This window comes from Lepisosteus oculatus, chromosome 2, assembly GCF_040954835.1.
Source record: "Lepisosteus oculatus isolate fLepOcu1 chromosome 2, fLepOcu1.hap2, whole genome shotgun sequence".
Taxonomy (NCBI): Eukaryota; Metazoa; Chordata; class Actinopteri; order Semionotiformes; family Lepisosteidae; genus Lepisosteus; species Lepisosteus oculatus.
The window spans coordinates 47,455,710-47,478,931 of record NC_090697.1 but is presented as its reverse complement, the minus strand read 5'-3'; the positions used below and the strand labels follow the sequence as shown (position 1 = coordinate 47,478,931).

Sequence of the window (23,222 nt, the reverse complement as noted above, 5' to 3'; positions counted from 1 at the left end):
CATAATGGGAGTTTGGTATATGAACCTGCTAGAGAAAGTGAGACTCCATTATCCTGGACTTGTCTGGGCTGGGTGTCATAGAGCAAACAGTCCATCAGTATGACTAGGCAAGGGTTACAAGAGAACTACAGAGGAGTTGCTATGACAGCCACATCCGTTGTAATGTGACACAATAAAAGCTTTGCTTTCCACTTTAAAAAGCAATACTTCTTCTGCACAGCGTGCAGAGTGATCCTTTTCAGTGGTATTACAATTCTTTAAAAATATACTAGGGCAAAAACAAAAGATTGCCGCCAATTACAGTACAGTATATAAAAAGAACAGCATAATAGAAAATGATCCTCTTATCTGATAAAATATATAGAAGAAAGACACTGAGTATGATGGTGTTCTAAATTAATTTTAAGGGAGACAAACCTACACCTTAAACTGATGCTGAGCATCACCTCTAGCATGTCCGTAGCAGTATTGTAAATTCTTCCCAGAAGTAAATACTGAACTCGATATCAAAAAGGGCATATGAATAATCCATTCCTAGATAAGAGGTGTCATTGATGTACAATACAAGACTAGGCAGAGATACGACATCCATCAAAAGCAAAGAAAGTCAAAGCTTTTCTGAATAATTAAAAGGTTCCAGAGAGACTGGCATTCAAAATGACATAAAACAAAGGGAGTAGATCAAAGAGTGTAATATATAGGTACTGGGAGACACTGTTACTTTCCATGAAATAATTTCCCACCCACTTTATAAGATATTATACAGAAACACACCTTCTGGCAGTTTATTTTCTGTATGCATTTCTCTTAGAACACTCTTATAAATCATCTCTTATTATGTCAATCTGGTTGCATTTATCCCCACATAAAATATTTTAATGCATCTGATTCCCTGACTGTACACTATGGATCCAGGGGGTTATTAATCCAGTAGCCAGCAGCCATATCACCCTGCGACTCACAACTGGCAGCCCACTGAAGCTAAGCAGGTGTGAGCCTGGTGTGTACCTGGATGGGAGACCTCCTGGGAAAAACTAAGGTTGCTGCTGGAAGACGTGTTAGTGGGGCCAGGAGGGGGCGCTAACCCTGCAGTCCATGTGGGTCTTAATGCCCCAGTATAATAATTAATAAAATCAATCTACATTTACACCAACAAAGTAAATGAAGACTTTTACTATGGAACGCAACCCAACAAGTAAAAGAGCAATATTTACTAGCTTAGTATTTAAATCTTTTAACCGTTTTCAAGATGTTATTGTAAATTGTAAATCCAAATTCCATTTTATACATTTAATGTTTTCATATGTTTGTACCCCTAAAAAAACATGAAAAGTCTTCCAATTTCTCCTATGCATTTTTGTTTCTCATAGAAACAATGTAAACCAAAAAAGGACAGCAAACAACTATTACATTCAGAAAAGGCCTTAAGGTTTTGATTTTGAACTCTTGGCTTTTTTAATTAAAATGTGCTTTACACAGTGTACTGTAAAGCATTTTAAATACAGGTTTCAACAGGACTTACTTATTAAGGTTAAAAACTGGATCTTAACAGAAAGATTAGAGATTAATTGTGGGGTTAACAAAGAATTAGAATTCCACAGATGTTCTTATTTAAACTTTACAGGCAAAGGACAAAGCTCAACGTATTTTGGTATAATTTAGTTTATGTCTATAAAGAATGAAGAGTGGTTCAACTAGCATTTCTACAGAGGCTGATCAAAAGGATTGTGACATAGAATGAACCTGATACTGAAGAACAAATATCACTGTCATCTGACACTGTGGTTTCAGATAACAACCAAAAACATCTACGGAACATAAATCATATTGATCAAACAAAGCTACAGAAAATACCCATTTTCTTTAAGCTGAATTGCAGCCAGACGTTCAAACAAAAATATAAATGATGGTATATAAAATTACAAAGATCAACTACCGTTTACACACATTATACCAATTACAAAAAAGGGCAAGTAGGCCTTCACCAATTATTAGCATGTAAACCTTCAATAACCTCTGTGACACTGGTCTAGAACTCTGGACATTGAGAACAATCTCCTATTCTGATTAAATCGAAACCCATTTATTCAGCGGGGAACTTAATGGAGCAACATGAGTGAATTAGCATCCCACTATGGATTTGAACCCACAACCCTCTGGTCTGGAGATCTGAGCCCCAACTCCTCTCTGCTGTCTACCGTAGTGTTCCCCACTTTCACTCCCGAAGGGTGCCAAGCCAGCATCTTCTTTCGGTCTTTCTTTAAAACACCAAGACAATTAAATCTGTTGAGTTAAGCAAGACAAGGATAACCCCCTGATGAACCAGGTGCAATAAAACACTCCCTCATACTTAGGGAAGTCTTACTCTTAGTCTTGTTGTTAGCTTTTTGTCTGATGAGCTTCTAGGCAGGTATGGACAAATGTTCAGCCTACTGTCTTGAGCATATTATTTTACATATTGATTGGTCAAGGTATGTTCACAGAGACTTTAGAAAGACAGGGGCTCTCCTAGGAAGGAGGTGCAGAACACTGATCTACTGCACTCCATCTGAGGAGGTCATTTTTGTTTTCAAATAAATTAATCATTTTGTTGAAGTTCTCAAAGGCTGTTTATTTGACTGCCTAGATACAGGGTATTTATGCACAAACGTACATACGAGCAAGTCAAATCTGTGACAGGAAAATTCCCAGAAAGTTAAAGTGCAAAATGTACAAGACTGTGATTAGACCTGTACTACTATATGGAGCTGAATGCTTGGCAGTTGGAAAGAGGGAAGAGAACTTGATGAGAAGAACTGAAATGAGGATGTTGAGATGGATTCTGCAGATTTCAATGAAGGATAAGATCAGAAATGAAGAAATCCGTAGACGATGTAGGGTGGTGGATGTGGTTGAGAAGATGCAAGAGGCAAGGTTACGGTGGTATGGACATATCATGAGGAGGGACGTTGAGGAAGTAACAAAGAGGGTAATGGAATTTGAGGTGGAAGGTAACAGAAGAAGAAGCAGGCCTAGAAAGAGATGGATAGATTGTGTGAGAAAAGATATGGAGGTATGTGAAGTGAGTGAGGAAGATGTGCTCGACAGAGACAAATGGAGAAGAGCAACCAAAGCAGCTGACCCCAGGACAGTCTGGGACTAAGGCTGTGAAAAAGAAGAAGAAGAAGAAGAAGTACATACGAGCAAGTAAGTAATTTCACCTAAGTTCCATTTGACATTTTAAAAACAGGTTACAGAAAATGAGTCATGTAACGATCAAAATAACCAATTCAAAAAGACGGCAGAATTGCAAAGATGACCCTCATCACTGCTGCTTGCGCGTCGCAGGGTTCTAATTATTACAGGCACCACTGGGGTATGTCGGTAGCAATTACTATAGTTGGCATCAAATGAGTGTTGCTGTCAAATGCACACTTCCTGATGAGTTTGGGGTGGCAGTAATGTTAATGACCAAGAGGAGGTTATTCTTGGCTTTCCCACACTCCTTTTCTTGCAGCATTTAATCAGAGCACATGACTGAAGTAGTAGGTATTCCTTATTCCAAATAATATCGGCAGTTAACGTTCCCCTTTAAAGCTTGAAAAAATAAAACCATGAAACTATATCTACAGAAAGGCAGGGAAAAACATATCTTATTACAGTATGCATTCAGATTTTTTTACGATAATTGCTTAAACATTACCGACTGGCTTTACAGACTCAAAATTTTCACTACCCCTGGAGTAAGAAAATCTAGAACTATTGCTCAAAAAATAAGATAACAGGTGATTTAATAAGCAAATGCCTATCAGCACATCTTCTTCCTTAAACAAAAGCTTATTCATTCCACCCAAGAAAGAGTAATATCAACAACTTGAAAATAACCTCAATTACAAATCAATAGGGAGTTTCATATTTAGATTTGGATAAATATTATTCTTGTCCAGTTTTGTTTAATAAGCTCCAAAAATAAGTTAATCAATGAGCCCTAAATTTCCGTTGTCTCTCCAAGGGGTCATGTGTGCTCACTGCTCACTCGCACTCCTGGGTTTTCAAGTACCTGCATTCAAAAGCAGCTGGTGCCTGGCAAATCAATAATGATCCCACTTCACTTTTCGAAAGCATAAATTCTGCGTTTTTAAAGCAAATAATAGCTTTAAAGAGTTCTTTTCACCAAACTACAAAACAAAGGTTACCAACCTGGTGAGGTGCTTCTCCGCATGCTATTAATAGGGCATGTTTCCGAGGCAGTGTAATCATCTGTAATGATCATCCTTCTTGTGCCTTCAAGTGCAACATTCGTTTTGACTAATTCATTGAAATGTTATCTCCATAACAACTCTGTTCACTTATTCTTGTCCATACATTTTGACATGTGCAATATTTTGTGGGGAAAAGGAAATAAACTTTTTTTTTCATTATAAAAAGCCAGTAGATTGAATTTGTAAATAAAAAGCAGGAATAGTGTAAAGCTTAAGACAAAAAAAAATAAAGAAATCAGAGCGTGAAGAAAAATCCACAACTGAAATGCTTACAACCAACTAAGCTCCACTGAGCCTTGTCATTTCTGGCCCTTGATCTCATGGGTGTACTGACAGAAGTTGCTTACTCCCACTGGGGCTCAGTCTGCATATCATCTCTTCGGCCTTCTTCCTGAACTAAAGCCATCTCTTCCTTTCATACAAAAAGCAGTATGAATCTTAAAAAACAGTAATAATGGACTGGAACAGACTCTTGGGGTAACAGCTTCAATACCTTGGAGAATTTGTATTGCTACTGTATCTGACATTCCTTGGAGACTAGGAATTAGAGTAACTGCTATATACCGGGAGCCTTAGATCATTCCAGATAACGGAGACATAATCCAACATCGTCTGCCTTCTACGCAGAATTTAGGAACATGAAGAAACCTAAAACAAAACTGAATGGTTCTGACATCACAGCTATTTAATTGCAAACGTTCTTCGAAAAAGAGTATCAGATAGAAAATGTTCTATTACACTCCAACAAATTAAACAGTTAATGTAAGGTATCACTGTATTCCCTTGTCATGGTACATTTTTTATCAGGTGTTATGGTTCTGTGCTGGAGCTAAATATTCAAATATTCATTTTCTGCAGTGTGGTCAGGGGGTTTCTTTAGGGCTTCCTGTAAGAAGGCATGTTGGCTGCACAGCAGAAAAATCTGCTGCATAACACAAGAGTGCTTACAGGGAATCAGTGCCTTGAATTTGACATTGAGATATTGATTTATTTGTGCTTGCTTGAGTTATTGATTGTTTATTGTTTAACAAGCACATCTGAGGAAAATACAGCATTTTAGCATGCTGGCCAGTACTGGACAGGGTTTTCATGTCAGATACAAAGGAGGTGGAGATACTACTACAGCAAGAAATAGCATCCTCTGGATCTTTATTGCTGTGATGATGTCAGATATTACACGTTGATGATCTCTACTTTAGTAGAGGGTTAGCCAAACTGCTAACTATGGTATAAAGAATAATAAGGCAAATCAAGCAAAAACTAGTTTCCCCAGATTAGTGAGAGTGTCAAAACCCCTTCTGCTTCACCTTAGACGCTCACTGAGCTACATGTGCTCTGCCCAGGCTTCAGCATCAGGATAGTTCTCCATAAGAAAACAAAACCTCTGACACATTTACTTGGGAGCTGGTTAACAGTAAAAAAAAAGTATTATCATGTCTGAATGTAGTACGTCACATTACTCTTATCAGCATGTGTAAGAGAATGAAAAAGTGGAAGGCAGCAATCACCAGATGAGATGGAGGCAAATAAAGCAACATGTAAATTCCTTACCGTTATATAATGCAACTGCAACATATGGTGTGAGCTGCTTTTTGTCTTAAACCTACCAGCTGCATTTTAGAAAATTAGGAGAAAATAATAGAGCACTCAGAAACTCTTTGGCATAGTGGAAATCTTTTACAATGCTATTATTATTTTCATAAAGCTAACGCTGCAAAATGTGTACCTATTTAGAGTGATAAAGTTTTAAATACTGTATCTCATTACCACATCGCTTTCAATAACCACTTAGCCAATACAGGGAGACCAGGGAGCCGAAGGGGTGGAAGGCAGGTTAAGTTCTAGAGGGGGACACTAGTCCATCGCAGGACACACACAGACAAAAGACACCACAGCCAATTTTCCCAGAAGCCAATTAACCTACCAGCATGTCTTTGGATTGTGGGAGAAACCCAGAGCACCTGATGGAAACCCACATGAACATAGGGAAAATATACAAACTCCATATAGATCCAGCAGCACCACAGGAATTGAACCCATGGACCCAACACTGTGAGACAGCAATTCTTACTTCTGCACCATATGCTACCCTAATTTTAAATATCACACAATTAAATTTAGTCTTTGTTAAAAATAATAATGATAGAGTTGAGAATGGAGTCTGGAGGTGGACTGAAATAACTACTGTATGCCTTCATCTGTTACATTTAAACTTCTTTCAAATAACAGATTAGGTACAGTTTATTGTTTACTGTTTTCACTTCTTAAGAAAATAATTAAATACTTTGAGGACAGAAATAAATTCAGACAACCAGGGAAAGGCCTCTCTAAAGCCACTAGGCGCACATCTTTCAGAACCCTTAATACCACTGTTTTTTAAGAAAAAAGTTTTTTTATCTGGTTTTACCAAAAAACATGTTGAGATATTTATGGGATTTACTGTAGCTGATACTAAAGAAACATAACTTAAACTACAGTATGAAAAAGAACATTGCATTTTGTATAACACCATATATATTTTCAAGATTGTCAATAGCGTAAAGGATAGAACTTGAAGTGAAAAATAATTGTGGAATGGCATTTGATGAAAACTGCATTCTGCTTTCTTCAAAAAATAAAAGAAGAGCATGCACAGACACATTTTCTATTAAAATAGTATGAGAGCAGAAATCTTGCTTTTTACGAGAATTATACCATTTTGTTATTCTTTTTTTAGAAAGTGTTCAAACTTCTAACATGGAGATCAAGACCACTATATAAGTATAAAATTCACTGTACATAAATCTAAAAAAATCTAACAGGAAAAGACATCAAATTAAGATTGTCAAAAGAACCCACTTTAAATCACAGAAAACAATAATAACATTAAAATCAAAGCATCTGGATTTGGCAAAGCAAAGTTGTTGCTTCCATAGTCTGCTTTTATTATGACAAGGATTACAGCTTCATTAAAATAGGAAGTGACTTGCTCCATCGTTTATTTTTAGATCTGGAAGCTGTTGTTTTGAAGGAACAAATCCTCGATTAAACTCAGGATATTTTTTGTGAACAGATTGGTTTGCTGGCAGGTTTGCACATGCACTCATAAACCAAACAAACCAGGGTGCTCTCACTTGATATTGCATTTGGATCGTCCAGCATCATCTGGGCACTGGGGATGTCTAGCAGACAACCAGCAAGTTAAGATAATGGACAATAACAACATTATGAAAGAAGCAATAGGTTTATTCCATGCTGATAAGAGAAGAAAGAAAACACACAGTTCGGCTGTGGAGCCCTCTTTGGGTGAAGGCTCCACAGCTGAAACGTTGTGTTTTCTTTCTTCTCTTTTCAGCATGGATAAATGTCTTACTTGTTCCTTTGCAGCCTACGCATGCTGATGCAGCTACCCACCTGAACCGTAACAACATTATCACTATTACATTATTAGCCGACATGGTTCAAGTAGAAGGCAAATCTGGATCACCTCTGCTCTGCTTTTGGATGGCACCGTTCAAGTAAAACACATTACAACAAACACAGGTAAAGGCACAGATACTTCTATGAATGTGAACACATGACCATACCCTGCCTCCTTCTGCAACAAGCGGAGGAGCATCTGCGAATGTGCCTTGGTGCTGGGACTGCACAGCAGGTACAGGTGCCTGAAGTACAGTGCCCAGACAAAGTGTGAAGCAGTGCCTGCTGTCTGAGTCAAGACCATAGCACATAACTGACAAGACAAGACTAATATCACCATTTCCCTCTGTAAACTTGGGCACACCAAGATGCTGTTAATCATAAGGAAGTTCTTCCTTATATATTTATTTTAAGTGAACATTGTTAAGTTTCTCAAAGAATTATGACTAAAAATTGAAATGCTACAGAAACCTTGGAAACAAACTAAAAAATAGGACTACGCCTGTGGTGTTCTCTGATATACTGTCCTCACTGGTGAACAAATGGAAATCCAACAAAAATTTGCAAGGGAAAAATGCAGCAGAACAGAATGGAACACCAGGGACTAAACAAAATGTCAAAGGACCACAAACTTCAGTGCCTGTAATTAACTGCCAGTAATATTAGGAAACATATATAAAAAACTGAAGCTATTGCCTACACAGGCAATCCAAATGTAATTGGAATCACAGAAACATGACTAAGAGAGAGTGATGGTGACAAATACACAATCATTCCAAAGAGACAGGAAAGGCGGAAGAGGTGGAGATGGTGCACTACACACCAAAAAGAACAAGCAGGAACAGTAACTAAACATGGAGTAATGGAAGGTCTCAGTCTTACAGAAACAACAAGTGCATTGAATTAGAGTGATTCAGATGTTCATTAGACTAAAGTCTTACATAATGAAATAAAGAATACAGTATACGTGTGGAAGATGAAAGTGGAGATTCTGACTTTGGGATAAACGATATGGGATGTCAGTAGCTAAAGCTGTGATAGCAGACATGGCCAACAACTGTTCTTAAGTTCGTTAGGACACCTCCTACCAAGCTTGTACTTTCGAACAATCAAGAAACTGAGGAAAATAAAGGTGAGACAATTATTACGGCACAGCAATCCCAATATCAGTAGGGTTTCCAATACATGCTGACACTGTACCAAAGGTTTCTAATTTCAGGAAATAAAATATTAAGGGAAGTTTAAGAGAAGTAGAATGGAATACCATAACAATGTACTCTGCAGAGAATACATAGTTAAAAGATATTTTGCTTGAAGCAGAAAACAGATTTCCAAGAGTTGGGAAACACAAGGTTAGAAAGCAATGGTCAACATGATTTTATACATCAACGAAAAAATAAACATAGAAAGAAATCACTTTATAAAGAGATTAGAAAGGACCTGAATCCAGTTAAAGGAAAAGAAGCATAATGAACCAGAAAAACAAATGGGAAGGTTGAGAGAGAAAAGAATACCGATGTGGAGGCTAAGCGTTTTTTTCCCCACTATTACAACAGCAATACTGCTGCTGTTGTTCCAGTAAAGGATGAAGCAAAGTGCAGCCTCAGAGATACGGAAAATGTTTAGACGGTGAAAAGTATTCAAGTGTTCGTCAAAAAAGAAATCAACAGCATGCCTCAGGCTGAGGAAAGACAAAGTTCCATATTAAATCATATTAGCACAGAAGAGGCAGAAGTGTTACAGGCACATGAAGGGCTTAAGATAAATCCCCAGGACCCGATGGTATTATACTACCTGTACACAAAAGACACAAACCATTACAAAAATGATTCAAACAGTCACATGTATTCATTATGCATAGACTTAAGAACTGCTAATGTAGCACTTATCCAAGAAAAGGCTGACAAAATTGAACAAAATAATTGGAGAACACTAGGTTTTCTTTCTGTATGAAAAATAGTAATTACAATTAAACTAGAAGAATGCCTGTATTACCACTAAACTAGATATTCACCTGTTGGGCAATATGACTCTGCAAGCTAACATAGACTATAGGAAGGACTATATAAAGTAGACTTAAGTGTTTACACTGTATAGCATGTTGATAGATCATTTCCTTAATACTGTGGGAAAGCAATAATAGGTACAGGAATGTCATGTGAAAATCTTTAGTAAATGTAGACAAATTTAGAATGTCATGTAAAACTTTAGTCATCACAATACTAAAATATATTTCGACTCTTTAATTAGCCCAGATAAGAGTGACAAAGGAGTTTACCACCTTGGCAGGCTAAAAGAACTGATTGTTTTTGATACAAGAACAGAAAAGACTACAAGGGGACTTGATTACAATATTTAAAATCCTCAAAAGCACCAACAAAGTCAACCCTATTAACTTCAATCACCAGACCAACAAATCAGAGGACACAAATAGAGGAGTTTTTTTTTCTTTTAGGCTCTTTAAAACCTGAGAAAAAAAGGCACTTCTTTACAGTTATGGGAGACTGGAACAAACCACCTTGTCAAAGCTGATACTGTTGCTTCTACCTAGAAAGGTTATGTGTGATATTTTGGGAATAATCAGCTACTAAAAGCCAAATGAACCAGATGGGCCATATAACTTCCTTGCAAAAGTTTCTGTTCACAAGTCGATGCCAACCCCTTAAAATTAGAGTGCACAATTTACTGTAAAAATTCTATGTGGAAAATATCATTTTACAGGCACAAGCAGGATGTCAAAGTGCTGGCTGGAATTTCAAATGAAATGCAATCAGCAGGACAGCTGTGATCAAATCAAAGCCTAGGTGTGTATATGATCTCACTTCATGTCAGGCCTGTTTTTGGTATTAGATGCCTGTATTTCATAATGGTTTATGGAGCATGAAAGACATCCTGTTTCGCTCAGCTTAGTCATCATTTCAACAAAGGAATGCATACGCACTTCATTCTGTACAGGAATAGCAGTAGGGCTCAGGATTAGCTGAGAGACCTGCAGGTGAGGAAATGCGGTGGTAACAGGTGGTAACTCTGTTGTGCACTTCTGTCATGTAATTTTTTTTTTAACCAAACTTGCAATTTATCACCAGATATAGCAAACAAAAACACCATGAGATATTGTAACATAACTAATCCAGCAAGTATTTTTTAAAACTAATTTCAATCACTATATTTCACAGCATTGCTACATTACCATAATGTTTTGTTTGAAATAAGGAACATGCTTTTTCTGTCTTAAACTAGGATCACATCAGCCCTGAAGAAGGCAGCATAGACACCCAAAATTAGAGCTTACTAGTTAGAGTTGCTGAAGACCAGTTCTGTGGTTGGGGTGACTGGGGGGGTTGGGGTGTAAGGGCTGAATTCAAAGGAACCTGTCTTGCACAAATGAGGCAAGAGTTTCTTGTGTTACAAAATGTTGTGTGGCTCACCCTGTGAACTGTCTTGACACACAAGAATTATTAAGTAGACCTTTCTAAAACTAAAACTCTAAGAACAATACATCAAAACATAAATGACAATGGGCTTCAGACTTCAAGGTCTGAGAAACTTTCAGAACCTACAGTAGGTGCAGAAACAGCTTGTAATTACTCTTTGTCTCCATGGAGAAAAGCTGGGGTATGTGAAAAGACGAATTCCTAATGCAAGAAATTGTATAGGGCTAATAAAGAAACATTACATTATTATTAAATATTACTTATTGCTTACTGCTTAGCTGACTCTGGGTACTAAAGGCAGATTTAATCTTTGAAACAAATGAACAAGGAAATGTAAAAATAAATAACAGAAGTGACTTGAGATTCTGACAAAACATCCATGCTTTGTTTGCATAGTTTAACAATCAGCATTAAATAGCTGCGTAGCACACAGGTGGATTCCAGCAAGCGCCTTCATTATGATCTGCCCATGCCAGCCTAGGAGGGGACAAAGCATGTCCCGTATGTAGGTCGTTCAGCCGTTTACCACCAACTCAGCACATCCTGTCGCAGCATCAAAATCACCCGATTGATCTTCCTCCAAGATCTAATACTCAACTGTATTTTTGAAGAGCCGTGTTCAACTTGAAAACACAGCATCCACAGTGCTGTGAGTAACACTTCAGCACTGGAAGTAAGATTACAATGATCCTTTGACTGGTTAACATAATACAGTGCTTTTTTCACTTATCTTCAGAGATAGACAGGACAGGAGCCAAGAAGTCAGAAGTCTTTTAAGATTACCAATGCTGTGGAAGGCAAAAGGAGTTACAGTAATAAAAGTATTGCCCTTACTACTGAAAGCTTGAACACATTTACAGTACATACTAGTTTGGTATTGTTCACTACTGTTAAGCACTGGCCAGAAACCAGGGACTTACCTTTTACCATGGACAAACAAGGACATCAAGGCCTCTTTATGTATCCTTCCAGATTTTGGTTGGTTGGATAATTTTATTATTTTTTTAACTGTTTTATTCCTCCAGTGGCACTTGCAACCCAAAATACAGACATCTGTTGCTCTCATTGCATTACAAAGAGCAGAAGAGTGGCCACAGCATATACAAGCCGCTGTTCAGGATTCTGATCATTAACTACCTCCATGCTTGCACATAAGGGCAAGTTATTTTCCCTGTTTCTCCTCTCCCTTGGGACATCCACTCACTACTTCTACAAGCTGCACTAAACCCCTTTCTGGTTATGCCTGACAATCCCATTACTCATGACAAATAACCTGCTTAGAGGGAATCTGGAAGTTCCAATCAAGAAGCTTCAAGTTTCTTAATGTAGTGAGAAATTAAAGAGGCCCCCACAGGTGGGGTAAAACAAAGCTCACAGGATGACCCAGACGTACATCAGCTAATGATGAAGAACTACATGAGTTTGAAACCCACTTGCCTTATTTTATGCAACTTGCCAGAAATACTTTCAAAATCAATCTTTTCTTAAAGCAAATAACGACAATTTCAGCAGGCACTTTGAAGTAAGACACCAAATAGTAATGGTCTAAGTCTCTTGCCGCTTCTGCTTTTGGAAGATGAAACAACAAGACTAACAAAAGGCTAAAGCATAAAGTCAGCTCTCTGAAACTCTGTAGCTCTGTGTAACACAGTGGTATTGTTCCCTCTGGTACCAAAACATGTTAGAACACCTACTGTACATGGTTTGAACCACTGAGTGTCATAGTATGTTCCCTTAACTAAAATATGTTTCAGGTCTTTCGATCAAATCATCAGAACCCAGAACAAACATTTTTGACGAAGATCAATTTCCTAAATGAAAAATCACTTCTGTGTAACTACAGGTATGGAAACCAAGGAACAAACCTAACTCTGGCTCACCAGGGTTGTGTAAATGTGGGGATATAATTAATGTTACTGTCAAGGTTAAACAGAGTGGTTGGAGCCATGTTTATCATTCTTTCAGTTTCCTTTTTTGCTTCTGTCCTCTCAAAGTCTTCTGGAACGCACTTAAAACTTGCAAACTGATTCAGTACAGCATGACTCTTAAGCTCTTCAAAATTATATTTCAACACATCCTAGAGAATCGCTTCAAGGAAGATCTGGTCTGCACAAACATTACAATTACCAGTCTTCTCTACATTTTCACCACAGAATAAAGCCTATTCATCTGAGGTGCTATCTCCGTGGAATTTGTACTGTATGTTCCTCCAATGTTCAGGTGGGTTTTCTGCGGGTGCTCCAGTTTCCTCCCACAGTCCAAAAAACATATGAGGAGATTAACTGGCTTCTGGCAAAACTGGTAAGTTGTGTATGGCTGTGTGTATAACCAGTGATGGACCGGTGTCCTGTCCAGGGTGTATTCTGTCTTGCGCCCACTGGTTGCAGGACAGGCTCCAGCTCCCTTGCGACCCTGAATTGGACGAACCAGTTAGCAAATGGAGACCACTGCACTATATATATCCCTTATTATAATATGTGAAAAAAATAACCAAGGGAAATGTATATTTCTTTTTATTTTCATAGAACTTCCATACAGACATTTCAGAGGAATAGATCAATATGCTGAGCATCAACACAAGCATCACTCTTTGAGATACTATACAAATAGATTTTATTTTCTGTTCATTAAGCCTAAATGTTTTTGCTTTCATCTTCATGAACTGATCTTTCATGACTGTGATACACTGAAGTGACTCTGACCACTGCTTAAGACTAAATCACCTAATCAGCGAGAGCTGATTGGACTGAGGTGTTGAAGTGATTGAACCTTGTTTACAGTATGCCAAGACTGGTGAAAATAAAAAAAATCAAATATGTCCAATTTATAAAAAAAGCAAGGCCTTCATGTGATCACAGAGCGATTGATGGGGAATTCCAGGTGTAATGGTCTGGCCAGGATGTCTAGTTGCTGCAGAACTCCTCTTGAACTCCACTGACTACATGGTGCTACATTAATCTCCTGGTCCTAGTCCTGGTACCTCATCCTTCTGCTGCCTGCGAAACAATGGCTGTATTGTGAGACAAGAATGAGATAAGAATGTGACAGTTATGCCACTGATGTCCTACTCACCAGACTTGAGCCCCATTGAACATCTGTGAGAAGACCCGAGACGACATGTTGCAACTAGGGCTCAGACACCTTTGACCTCATGTATTTGTCCGGGGTCTATGAGAGGATAGGAACAGAATTCCACAACACAGCATCTGTAGGCTGGTCTCAGCTGTACAGTTCATATTTCTTCCAGCACTACTAAGCCATGACTCACACAGGAGGTCCCTTCAATATGTTACTCTGCATAATTACTTTTTCCATGTCTATTCAATAAATTGAAACTCCACCCACTTTAATCGATACTTATTTTCTTGACAACTTTTTTGCAGTTATTAGTCATACATTTTGTTTAATTCTCAGCGAGTTTAACTTTTATCAAAATCAATATCAACAGAAACCAAAGGTTTGCATTGTGGGTTAAGTCATCCCAAAAAAAATGAATAAGTTCAGATTCCCAAATATAGTAGGTTTCTAGTGATTCATCTCATTCTTGGTGATCCGGTCATTTTAGGCAAAGGACAGTCAGCTGAAAGGATACTTCTATGAAATTTAGTGTGCAAACAGGCAGCTCACAAAGTCTCCTTATCTGCTGCATCAGTGATACTCAGTATCCGTCTACCTCCAATTCAACTCTCTGAGGAATAACTTGCCTATGGAGTCCTGGAATGGTTGCAAATTATGACATGAAAGACCTGATTCATGTAGAGAATTCCTGCCATACAAATGTGTGACTTATATGGGAAAAAAAGAGAAAAGGTTGGCTGTCTGCCACTGCATTACCAAGTGCAAGAAAAAAAGCTAACTTTTAGGCTATAACCCATCGCAGACTGATAGATTTTGCAAGTCATTTCTTATCAGGCTCAAAGTGTAAGCGAACACCAGGAAGTTCCAATAAATACATGATATTCTCTTTGTTTGGATTTGGCAGAGACTGGAAAACTGCAATTATTCAACTAACATTCTTTCTAACAAAGTTATCTTTATTTTCAGATCTCTTTTCCAATTTTCACTTGTGTAAAGTTAATTTCACCGTTTTGTGATAAAAAGTTCAAAATGTTTGCTTTGCAAAAATGGTATCTAAGCTATTTTTCTCAGTATGATGAAATACATTATATTTCTTTCACATCTTATAGAAGACGAATGATAAAGTATGGGGATGCTGGGTGTAGGTTAAATTGTAAGCAAAAAAATTAAATGCATCTATTTCTTATAACACATTTTTCCTTTAAGAACAGTTGAACACTCTGTTATTGAAAAAAAACATTTGAAGACTTTTTCAGCATAACACTAAAACAAGCTTTTAAAATATTAATAGAAAAGAAACTGGAAAACAAAGCATTCAGTCTACAAAGCAAATTGTAGCACATAATCAAACTTTTCTGACACTACGTATATTTTACAAGGAGGTCTGCAAACCTTGTCTAGGACTATACTGTAGGTATTAACATGCTTTAAATAAGTAAGCAGTGACACTATCTTCACACAACCTCTTCCTAGTTGCATGTTTAACACATCATAGAATACAATAAGACTCTCACTTATATTTTAAACACTAAAATTTTAAACCACCCCAATTAGTTTCTCTTCATTACCTGCAGTTCACCGAAGTAATCCTCATGTAAAAAACGTTTTAACATGGGCAGTGCTACTGCAGACTGAAAATCTGCTCTATGAAAATCATTTTATAATAAGTAGATAGAGTTTTTAACTTTATATGTTTTAGACATTTCCTTTGAAGTCCTCAATGAATGACTATGCTAAATTTACTTTCCACAATTCACTGGATAAGTGAGGAAAATAAGCATGTTTTTCTAAAGAATTATACGCAATGCGAACCACAAGTGAATCCTGTATTTTTGCAGTACAAAAGTACTATCCCCAGTGCATCATTTTACTTCATTTCCAGTGTTATTATCTCTATTGTGACTGATTTAATTCCTCAAATCTTCTTCCCATGGGCCTTAACCTGACCAAGCTGAAATCAGCTCTATCTACCAGCAGAGTTGCTCCAAACAGTGACAGTTAATGAGGAAACGGCTGTCACTCCTCTTGAAATGGGCAATGCAAGTGTAACAAAACAACTGACTAACATGTCATAGGAAGGTAGGAGGAAAGAAGAGCACCTGCAGGAAACCCACAAGAATGCGTGGAGAGCATGTTTGCTCCATACAGAAGGTACTCCAGCCCAGCATCACACCTTGGACCCAACAGTTGTGAGGCAGCAGCACAACCATGCAACCATCCCTCCCTGGAGTCAGTAAATCTAGAAAATCCATCTCTTTTTCGGGCCACCACAAAATTTACCAGACCAATAAACTTACATTGTAAAAAACACAAGCAATGAAAATAAGAAAATAAATATGTAACAATCAAAGAAACCACCAATAAATTACTCCATATGCAGTACACTGGATTCCATTCTGGTGAAGGCCTCTGTAACGGCAAGAGCTTATGCAAGAAATCAGCACAGCACATTGGAATATATCAGAAGGCAATGTGACTGAGCTACAGTATGGTGACAAGAGACCACTGTTTACTACTGCCACTCAGATCCTTTCCACCTGGAATGGCATAGCCTCATAATTCTCATCTCAGAACTCCTGACCCTAAGACACAGCCCTGCAAGCCAAATCACCATCCGCTTGCATCTTCATCCAGTGCACAAAACCTCATGCCTGACACAGAGACAGAAGGGAACAATAACAAATCATAACTGGGTTTGGTGTAACTAAATCGGGATAAGACAAACAGAGTTTTTGTGTTCTTTTTACATACAGTGGGTTTTTACAGATTTATTCTCCGATGATGTAGAACTTTGAGCTGAAAAAGCTCACTTCAGATTCCTTTTAAAGCTAAGCCTCAGTTAACATGCTCATTATGTTGGTATCGGTGCAGAACATTATAAAGATTACTCACATACTGGATTAAACAAAACCATAAATTAACTAAATAAAACACAAATACAAAGCACTGCCCATGGGCCACATTCAAAGACAGGGATGTGAGACGTTTTCTTAAAAGTAGCTCAACCCTGTTGAGCCAACAATATAAAAGACTTAAAAAATGTAGAGAAACTAATTCTGTCACATTAACATGATTGAGCTTACCTCATATAAAATTGCTATTACGCTTATGATTTAAGGAGTATTTCTTTGCTAAGAAAGCATAACACAAAGCACGGCATTCTATAAAAATGTTTCCACAGTTAAAAACCATAAAAATTAATCTATGGGTCCTTGAATTGTAATGGATAATTGAGTTGTTACTTCTTCATTTACATATTAAATTCTGAGTCAATTTTGGAAATATTGAGACTTTTTTTTAAAGAAACAGTGTCTACTGTAACATTTTAGAACAAATCATCACATAGGGTAAAATGAACTGCTGTAGTCATACAATAATTATACAATAAATACATTTATCATCAAAATAACATACTGGGCTGAATAGGACATGTTGACAATTACTGTACTTAAGTATGATTAAATCTAGAGGAACAGTTGAAAATTCCTCATAGATAAGACAGTTCAAACCTTGAGATGACGTGTAACATCTCAGAACTAACAGCAAACACTCAGTTTCACCTCTCCCCACACACAGACTCAGAAAGAAAAACCTTTGGCCTAAGGTGATAATTAATTCTGTGTGGGGACCAGAAGTGTCACTTGGGGATTCAATTCTCATTTTGTCCCATAAGAGAGGATATTAATGTATACTTCTGTGTCTTTATCCTCATGAGATTACACAGCCTCTATTTTTCCTACAACACTTCTTAGAATGGAAATTCATTTAAATGAGAAACGGTGATGAGCAATCTTTTAACTACCCACAGCCAGTAGTGGAAGCATAGGCAATGCCGTGGCAAGTAAGTTGAGACTGGAACATGGTAATAAAAGGTCTGTTCTGGCCATTTTTGTACTTTCGAAGTTTTTAACGTCCTGTAATTTTTTATACTGACCAAAATTTTCAAAAAATCTTTACCTCTCTAGTATGTGTCTTCTGAGTCTGTCACCGGCAGAAATGTCATGAAACCAGTCTTCATGACTATTGTAAAAAGCTTTATAAAACATTAGAATTGCCCGGTTTCATCACAGAACTTCCATGTCATTGCACTTTAGCTGCTGAAGCAGATGTATCCGTGTGTTCACCATTTTTCCCTGCTGCTCTATCAGACTTTTCCATCAGGTTTTCTCACTTTGGTATGGAGGGGATACGTTTGGTTATGTATAGTGAATGCATTGGTTTTAGGGGCCCTGCAAAAAAATATAAGTACAGCAGTCACATTTATTTTTATTCATACCAAAGACTAAACCTAATTTTTGAAGTGGAAAAGTTTATTAATTTATTGTACAGGGGCCACTTCTCAATCTTGCTCATTCTCATAGTGTGAACAGCAGTAGAGGCCGTCTGCTTCTCAATTTGTTGCAGGCATGGGGAGCCATTAGGAGAGCTCTTTCATCTCCAGAAAAGCATTTCACCATGACAAACACTTTTGTAGCATTTGCATTTTCAATCCAACTCTTTGTAGATCTTTTAGCTCAAACTATTTTTGGCACAATTTTGTATCGGTATGTGTTAGATGTTAGGTTTAACTGTGATCGGAAAGTGTTTTAGAAAAAAAAAAGATGGTTACGGATTAAAAAGTTCAAAACCATCACATTCCTTGATCAATAAATGTAGATAGACACACATCAACACATACTTGTATAAGACACTTAAGTTTATCAATTAGAAAATAAATTAATCACTTATACAACTTTCAGTGGATTAAAGCTTACCTATTTGTGTCACCATAAAGCATAGAATCCTAAACTAAGACTGGGTCTGGCTTCTTCATCTGTTTTGTGTAATGAACACAATACATTATATGAACAATTTCACACAAATTAAGCTGCACACAAAGCAAATTCCGAACACTTTACTAACTGAAACTTCATTGTGGCTCTTCAGAGAAGTATAAGCTTACACATAATCACTTGAGGACAAATATGTTTTGCAGCATACTGTATATTCCCCATGAGATCAGTGAGAGTGGACTATTTACTGTAATGTAAAAAAGTAAGGCTTTTCTTTACAAAAAAAGAAAAATGGAGGTAACAAACATATTGCAATCAACAAGTCTTCCTAACCTTCATATTACTGACATTAAAAAAGCACTACAAGAAAGCCTGCTTACAGATACATTGCCCCACCCTCTACAATTATCATATGACTGTACATAATGGCAAAGAGTCACTAAGTGACAATCTCACATTCTGAGTGATGGAAACATCCCAATATTTGCCGTAGAAGAATAATTTAAATGGAAAAGTCAAACAAAATCCTGACAAAGAGTACAATTTTTAAAAGCCTTTTGTACAGTATATGTTACTCTTGACACTCTGTCAACAGGAAAATTACAAGAATGTGCAGTCATGCACTGATTCTTCCACGAAACTGGGCTCATTAATGCCCAAAAGTCAAAGTTTTGCCAAAACATTCTCTTGGGGAGCACTGGATCTACTGGTTTGTTATACAAATGAGCTTTAATTAATAACTAAGCTCATTATTTGCTTAATTAGTCTTTAAAAAAGTAGTTTCAGCTCTCCAGCAGTTAGTCAGATTACTGATTAAAGTTTATGGATAAATTCAAATTCCTTACTTTTAAATTGACTACAAATGAAGTTTAATTAAAGTGATGTGTCCGATAAAGGAATTAATTAAAAGGTCTGTTGGAACAAAGGGCTGAAGAGGCTGAAATAATTACTTTTATTTCTAGAGATACAAAAAGGAAAGTTAGTGCGACTTTGCTGGAGCAAGTACAATTTCGTCTGAACTGAGTTGCAGTTACTTAACTTGACCGGTCTATTTCTACAACTAGCCCGGGTGGACTTCCAGTCTTTCATCTACTGTATATCCCAAAGTTTTAGAATTAAGACCAGCAAAACAAACAACAGTTGTAAACTTTTAAATCCCCACTTTCGATATCTCCCCAAACCTTCTACGCACTCTCATATATAAGTTCAATTATGAATTCAGACAATACAAATGCCTCTACAGGTATTTTTCAAAGGTACACAAATGCGCTTTCATGTAATCAAACACCGCTATTTCTCTGTTGTATCACAGGAGATTGTTTACAGTCAGACCAATCACTTAGCTATGTGGAGTAAAGGACTCCATATAACTGCAGCTTTCTTCCTGCCATGGTGAAAGAAAAAAAAAGAAAAATACATTTAAACTCTTTCCCTGTGGACACAATACAAATCCTCCAAGAACGGGGAAAATGTCACTACACTTCTGACTAAAATGGGACAGGCGGGTTAAAAGATTAAACTTTTGAAAGAACGTTAAGACGGCTCCTTTGGATCACGTTATTTTAAATCGATCGTACGGAATAAAAATGAAACACTAGCAACTTCAAAAGACCTTAATAATTAAAAATTCTGCAACTGACTAAAACGTAAAATTTCCAATGCATCAGTACAATGCGCTGGTAATGCATGGACAACACTACAGTAATGCTGTTCGCGTTGTTAGTTTACAGGACACCGAAAACTACGTTTTATGGTCCTTGTGGTGAAAACACAAGGTATACGCCACACACGAACAACGCGTTGTAACGGATTGTACTGAAAAGCATAAATTCGTAACTATTTGAAAGACGTTGTAGCTGAAGAATAGTGAACTTTTAAGTCACTCGCAGGAATATTCCAGTCGAAAATGGGAGAGGAACTAAGTTGAAACACTCTTAAAGCAACGCACGAATACATTGTTTCATTTCCTGATAAATTACTTCTTCCGCAAATCAGTTTTAAAGGCTATTTGCCCAGAAACGTATGTTTTCATAACATTACAGTCTGTTTTCTTTATCACTTTTTTAATGCAGACAGTGGCAAAGCATATTTAGCAGCACTCGGTAGCATTCTTTGACAGCGGAGTACGAGCTTAATGAATCAACATGCAGAGCACTCAGCATTTTAAGCTGCGTTGCGTTTTCAACGGAGTCAACCTACGCTTTATTTTACAAAACGGATTATAAAAACACAAACAGCCCCTAACAGAAATGGTAAAATAGCTCGATACGACTTCTATAAATTCACTTCAAAAGCCAACATAAGACGCAAAGAGCGGCCATATTGCAAAGAAATTAACTCCCTATTCACCTTTTTTTTTGCCCAAAATGAATGGCTTCCAGTATTGCCCAGTGCATGCATCTATATAGCTGTTCTATCTTCTCACAGAATATGAAGGCGGATTTCCGATGTTTAAATACAAATACATGGAAACCATCGTTCCTCTTTGTAACTAGCCTCTTCAAGCACAGTTGCTGTAGTGTAGGACTGATACAAATACGTTCGCTATGTACTTACCAGAAAAATCTCTCAGGTACTAGTAGTACCAGCATCAGATAAGGCGAAAAACCGTAGAAGCAAACGAGCGACAAGGTTATTTCCTCTTTATTTCATCACGGTGTTTACTGTTAAGATTACTCCCAGATCGCCGAGGCTTGGCTGGTTACTTTCATTAGTTTTCCCGGTAGGAACATGAAAAGCGGTAATAATTCTCCATTTTTACTTCAACAGCCCAACTCCCGCTCCTTCTGCTTCACTCACAGCACAGGCATGGACTGCAGCAGCAGCAACACCAAGTGTGGCTCCGGCTGCTACCGCCACACGCCTCTCACTCTGAACATCAAAAAACAGCGACCCCGAAGAAACAGACCTCGGCGCACGCTGCAAACATTGACCTGTCACCCGGCTAGGATCTGAAAATTAGTACTAGGGTTCCTGAATGTGCTGCACTGTAACGGTATGTCCCAACGAGTTCATGTGCCAGAATATTATGTAATTCTTTCACGGTTAATGGAACAAAAAGCCTCTTAGGAGTGATATACAGTACAGAAGGATTGGTAATGTTTCCCTTAAATGTCAGTATTTTTTAAAAGTTTGTTATTAACAAGCAACAGTATATATTTTTAATAGGATGTGTAAGCATTTAGAGTTTCTGTTCATGCTTAAGAAATTTCACACGTTCTAGTGTTGAAAGTAACAGCTTCAGGGGGCTCTTAAGCAATTATTGTCAAATTAATGCCAGTGCTCTAAAGATCAAGACACAGTTTGTAAAGCAGGGTTACAAAAATTACCTCTGGCACAGCAGGTGCTTCATCACAGGTGAAGAGAAACAATGTTAGGCTAAAAGATTCAGTTCTCCCATAACAGGCCTTACATATTTTGAAGGGGCAAAGAAAGACGATGCAAGGGTGATTTGTGACAAGAACCAGATGTTAAAATTCTAGCCTCCAAGAAGAAACTTCCATAGAGTAGTTCTATGGCTTCAGAAGTACCGTGTATATAAAGAAGTTCCCTGCCAACCCTCTGTGTCTCTGTGGCTCTCTGGCCAGATCAACTTAGCCTGAAACGTCATTAGTCCTACCCTAGGCCCAATTGTCCCTGCCAGGCAGCCCAGGCAACCACACATATCAGCGGGATGCATAAGGAATATACTGTATCAGCCTAGTCAACAATATTGTCAATTATCTGTTGCCATTGCCATACTACTGTGATACTTTAATGTTGATTGAAGATGACACAAGGGGGCGTCTTTCTGATGAGACGTTAAACGAAGGTCCTGACTCTCAGTGGTCATTAAAGATCCACGGGCATTTCTCAATAAGAATAGGGAGTTATCCCAGTGTCTGGGCCAAATTTTCCCCCTTGGCCTTTACTGTGGCCTCCAAATAGTCCCCATATATGATTGGCTTGCACTTGCCCTGCGATGGACTGGTGCCCTGTATAGGGTGTACCCTGCCTTGGGCTCGTTGCTTGCCGTGTAGGCTCCGGCTTTCCGCAACACCGTATGGTATAAAGCAGTTTGGCAAATGACATGACATGACACAAGGGGTAGTATTTGGCAGGAGCTGGAATCTCCCACCACCTATTCAAAACCCCTAAAGTATGTTTACATAAAGTAGCTAACCTTGCACTGTCCAGGTCTCTGCATGTGTAGCACATGTACTGTAGCTCTCCTTTGCCCCTGTTGGGATTCAATCCCGACTGTTTGAGAGCCAAGGGCCACACACCTCTATTCCCTAGACATTGTTTGGTCTAAAGGA

General features: G+C 37.9%; 1 protein-coding gene across 3 annotated transcripts in view; it reads right to left on the bottom strand.

Annotated features, from left to right (window-relative positions):
- Positions 1–21,822, bottom strand: part of dtnba (dystrobrevin, beta a) — a 176,986-nt gene extending 155,164 nt beyond the window's left edge. For 2 of the 3 annotated variants that reach the window (XM_015348281.2, XM_015348288.2), the window contains exon 1: positions 21,481–21,821. The gene's annotated coding sequence lies outside the window, so the exon portion shown is untranslated. Of the gene's footprint in view, positions 1–21,480 lie in introns of all 3 variants that reach the window. The other variant, XM_015348275.2, reaches the window with a different exon arrangement.
- Between the last annotated feature and the right edge of the window lie 1,400 nt (positions 21,823–23,222).